The following is a 5,326-nucleotide window of genomic DNA, read 5'->3' as shown; positions in this document are numbered from 1 at the left end:
CAGGCTTCTTCTGAAACATGGATTCACTGAAACTTGTGTGATACGAGGTGGCATCCCCCTGCAGACGTAGCTTCTTTCCCCCACACTGGGCTGACAGTCATGAGTTTGGGCCACCCCTTTGGGTTCTGCCCTGGGAAGAGGTCAGAGGCTGCTTTTCCTCTTGAAGTCCCAGCTTACCTAGACGTCTTTTTACTCCTGTGGGTGAGCCCAGGGAACAGGATGGCTGGGCCCCTTTGGCCTTTGCTTGCCCTGGACTCTGCCGGCAGTGGATGCTCCTCCAGGCACAGGGTGGTCCTCTCAGCCATTCTCTCCCTGTGTTCCCTGGCTTCACCTTAGGCCCAGCTATAGGTTCTCGAAGTGCAAACCCCCCACTTCTGCCCCACTATCTTCTGCCCTCCCTGGGGCAGTGTAGGCAGGATGCTTAAAAACCTCAAGGCCTAGAAAATCAGGTAACAGGGAACAGTGGAGGGAAAACCCTCACATCATTATTTCAAAATACCCTCTCAGCATCTGAAGAATGGAAACCCAACCCAGCACTTGTCCCTGGGAGCCGGGCACAGCCTTCATTTCCCTTTGGGTAGAAACAGCCCACCAGGAGAGCTTCCTGGGCACATACCACAGCACCCTGGAGGCGCAGTGCTGTACAGGACCTTCACGGGATGCCATCTCCCCAGTCCCAGGCCTGTATCCCCTCTGCACACCCCAGTGAACCCCTTCCGTAACAGGGAGCTCTCCACCATAATATTCAGACATTTCTCACTAGTAGAAAATTCTTCCTTAATTCAAGGCAAAAAACCTGACTCTTGTAATTTCCACATATAGATTCTGGTTCTGTCCCCTGAATGGAAAACAGACAAATGAAGATCTTCCCCATGAGAGCTCAGATGAGGGCAAGACAGAAGGCATTCTTCACGGTCTCCAAGCTAAACATTCTTAAGAAAACATCCCCAGTCTATCTACAGGCTTCCCTAATGATGGGGACTCCTGTCCTCTGGGGCAAGGCTGGCCTTTGATCGTTGCATAAAGCTGGAATGGAGAGCAAGAGGGGCCAGGCCTTGGGCCAGATCTGCCTCAGGGGGATCCAGTCGCTGGGATGGACAGAGAGGGTCCTATCTATTGGGCAGAACACAGGCTGTGAGATAATAATAGCAGACACTGATTGGCATCTACTATATGCCAGGATTTAACTCATTTTATCATCACAGCAAGCCTGTAAATGAGTGCTATCATTACTCCCATTTAGCAGATGATAAGACAGAGGCATAAAGAGCTTAAGTAACTTGCCCCAGGTCATACAGCCAGGAAGTGGCTGGGCCAGGTTCAAACCCTGCAGTTTGCTCCAGAGTCCACTTGGCTAATTACTGTGGGGTATATAGCAATGTATTACTCAAAAATGGAGGGGGTGTGGTGGGGGATTCTATGTGGCCCCCACTTTCTCACTGCTTGTTTATAAACTTAGGCTTGGCTCAAGATCCCCAGGGACTCAGAGGAACCCCAGAGAAGACTCAGCCACTGCTGGATAAATGCTCAAGGCAGACAGGGAGAGAGGGAGGGCAGGAAATATGCCCTGGTTACTCTGATTCCCCATCGTCCAATCTCCTGTCCTCTCCCTGGCTGAAGGCCAATTGGCAATGGAGCCTGAGAAGCATAGTTTATAGCGGTTGGACTCTGTGGTGGGAGCAAAGCAGAGGAAAGTGGAACTGGCATATTTGAAAATAAGTGACCTCCAGAGATGAGATCTCAGAGGCAGACTGAGGAGTGACCACCCCGTTGGGCTAAGGGAGCCACAAACCAGATGCCATGTTCATTGTACCTTCTGTCTTGAGCTGGAGCCTGGTGTCCTCTGGGCAGTCATAGATGAGAAATAATGCTTCTCAGACCTGGGGAGGGCCCTGCTCTGTTGGGGAGGGAAGCAGACCAGGGAAATCCAGCTGGACCATGAGCGCCACGAAGTTCTAAGAGGAAGTCCTAGCTGACTGACGGGACCTGCTCTGGGGTCTCAGTATTCACAGAGCTATGCCTCTGAGTGGCCAGTATCAAGAGATTGGTTCCTTGTTCCCTCAGAAAGTATTTATTAATAAGCAGAAGGCCCCACTTTGTATTGGGCATAGAACTATTGCGATGGTTAATTTTATGTGTCACCTTGGCTGGACCAAGGTGTCCAGATGTTTGGTAAAACATTATTCTGGGCATTTCTGCAAAGGTGTTTGTTGGATGAGTTAATATTAAAATTCATGGACTTTGACTAAAGCAGATAGCCCTCTCTATTGTGGGCTATCTATCATCCAATCAGTTGAAGGCTTTAATAGAACAAAGATGGACCTCCTCCAAGCAAGAGAGGATTCAGCCAGCAAATAGCTTTTGGAATCATACTGCAACTCTTCCCTGGGTCTCCATCTACCAGTCTACCTGCAGATTTTGGATTTGTAACCTCCTCAGTCATGTGAGACAGTTCTTTAAAATAACTCTCTCTCTCTACTTTCTCTCTTTCTCTCTATGTATATATGTATATGTATATCATTGGTTCTGTTTCTCTGGACAACTGTGACTAATATACCTCTGAGATTTGGTTTAATATACCCTTTTGGAGCCTGCTACATGGGTGGTTCTTGGAAAGTTGCTTCACCTTAGGTCACCCCAAACATTTTGTAGGATGAGTGATGCTGCCAGGACTCTTCATGGAAACAGCTCTTGGAGAAATCTGTCTTGTAGATGGAATATGGCATTCCCTCCAAGCATGCATGGCTTATCTAAGTGGAGCCTCAAGCTGCACGAGTCCATTCTAAGCTCCAGACCTCATCCCCCAGGACCTTAGGTGGCTCTAGCATTTGGCACCACATCTTGCAGGGGGTGCTGAGACTGGCCACTTGTGCTTGCTGGGGGACTGCTGGACCTCCGGTGTGCACCTCTGCTGTCCTCTGGGGAAGTCCTCATTGGAGTTCAAGTCTGCCTTTGCATTCTTCACTTGTGTCCGCTTCATTCTTGTGGACATGCTGGCCAGGAGGATCCACTTTACTCAAGACTCAGGGGCACTATCAATTCGAGACACTACATGCAAGCAATGTGCAGGATTTCTGGGCTCTCCAGCCTGCTTGGCATCAACCATCCCTTTCTCTTGGAAGCTTCTTAAATCTTCCTCTTGAGAACAGAGAGTGTTCTTTTTAACTTTCTCTTTCCAAGCTCCAGCACAAGGCTGAGATGTTAATACATAATGCATGTTTGTTAAATAAATGAATGAGTGACTATTTCTGGTCCCATAATATGGTCAACAAAGCAAGTTTACCACAAGCTGTAAGATTTCTACCTTATGCTAAGACATCTTTTGGGGAGAAGGCAAAAATTTTGGTGGATAAACTGACTACTCCTTCAGTACTCATCATCCTGGCCCACATTCCTCATGACCCGTGCACAGACCCTGCCAGGAATGGTGGCTTTCTCTGGACCTGTCTGAGATGAGGTGTCATGAAGTTGGCACAAATACCCTGAGGGAATTTCCAGATCCAAAAAGTGCACCACCTTTCCCTTCTCTGTCTAACAATACCAGACCCTCTTGAGAAATTGGTTCTTCATGTGTCTGTGAACACTTAGCAATGCATAAATATGCTGACTATTTTCATAGATTTCTCTTCAGTTCTATAGGTATTGGGCATATAAAGTTTAAAAGGAACTGTAAAAGCCACCCCATTGCCAATGAAAATCAGTCAAAAGGAGCATATTATTTTCTGCCACATCTTCTCCCCTATGCAAACTACACAAATTGTGCAGGAAGACAGGAGAGATTATGAAGTTGCAGCAAGAAGCACAGGCTTACTGGTTCTTGGCAAAATGTCTAAACTCTTTTTCACAAGAACGAAAGAGGACTCAGTCTAAGACCCTGGCCAGGGGTCAGTGTGAAGGTGGGACTTCTACCCTATGATGTGCAAGTGTGGAGTAAGTCTGAAAATGGGTAAGGCCACACAGCAAGGTGAGTGACCAGAACCAACAGTCAAATCCACAGGCCAGGACACCAGCACGAGCAGCCAAATCACAATGGAGTGAACGTTAAGCAGAGGGGTATGTGGAGCAATTGTAAAAAATGGGGTGTTTAGGGGCTGATTTGTTCCCCCAAAATTCACATTTTGGGTTCCTAACCCTGGGTACCTCAGAGTTGTACTTGGAAGTAGGGCTTTTAAAGAGGTGATTAAATTAAATAAAGCCTTTAGGGTGGGCTGTAATCCAAATAGACAGGTGCCCTTATAAGAAAAGGAGATTAGGACCCAACAGGCCCAGGAGAAGACCCTGTGGGGACAGCCAAGGAAGAGAGGAGACCATGAAGGAACCAGCCCTGTGACCTCTTGGTCTTGAACTTCTAGACCCTAGAACCCTGGGAACATAAATTTCTATGGTCTCAGGCACCCCAAGCAGACTGGGGGCTAACGTCCTCAGTGTTGCTGGTCATGAGTCAGGTGAGTCAGAGCTGGGCAGGGCTGAGTAAAGGATGCAAAGTTGGGACTGGGTAACTTTCATGTGGTTTCCTTAATCTAGGAACCAGGGAGAGAAGGTGGCCCTGAATGTTGTCCAAGACTGAGTCCCTGACCCCTTGGTTGAAGTGAAAATCAGTGTTGGCCTCGTAGGGAGAGGGCTCCTCCTCTGCTGACCCCACCTGGAGCTCTGAGCCTTTGCACTTCTCCAGCTGCTGGTATTCTAAGAGGCTCAAGACTGCCAGCCTTCCCTGCTCCGACTCAGCCTCTGTGCCTGCTTTTCCTTCACACTTGGCTCTTCACAGAGGCAATAAGATTGATGGAATGGAGACCTACTGTTCAAGCAAACATTGGTAGAGAACCTGCCCTGCCACCAGGTGTTACATTTGCCTTTTTGGTTCAAGTTTGGCTTGGTTAAGGCAAAATTCTCACTTTCATTTAATAGTGGCTGCTTGGGGTTAAGTGAAATAGTTGTGCGGGTGTGGGCACTTTGCAATGGGGCTGGGCTGCAGTGCTTTTAGTGTGTCTGTAGGCTGAGTCCACTGATGTCCACATAGCCAGTTTCTAGGTGACAATTAGTCTAACAAGGGGAATTTTCTCTCACAGCTTTTTGTTTTTATGTTGAATGTATTTTATGTCCGCAAAACCAGCAGAGCAGTGACAACTTTAATCCAAGAAAATAATTCATCAGTGGACAAAGTCTCATAAGTTGCAATGCATTTTACTATCTGCATCCTCCTTTGGGAGTCATAAATACCCTGAGAGACAAGCAGGATGTATCAGATTAATAACTCAGATTAGTTATCCCTGTTTTACCAATATGGGAAAATAGGGACAGGGTCTAGGATCGGCTCTACCACCTCTGT

The sequence above is a fragment of the Manis pentadactyla genome, chromosome 10 (genome assembly GCF_030020395.1).
Source record: "Manis pentadactyla isolate mManPen7 chromosome 10, mManPen7.hap1, whole genome shotgun sequence".
Classification (NCBI taxonomy): domain Eukaryota; kingdom Metazoa; phylum Chordata; class Mammalia; order Pholidota; family Manidae; genus Manis; species Manis pentadactyla.
The sequence above is the reverse complement of the archived record's forward strand: the minus strand, read 5'-3'. Positions refer to the sequence as shown.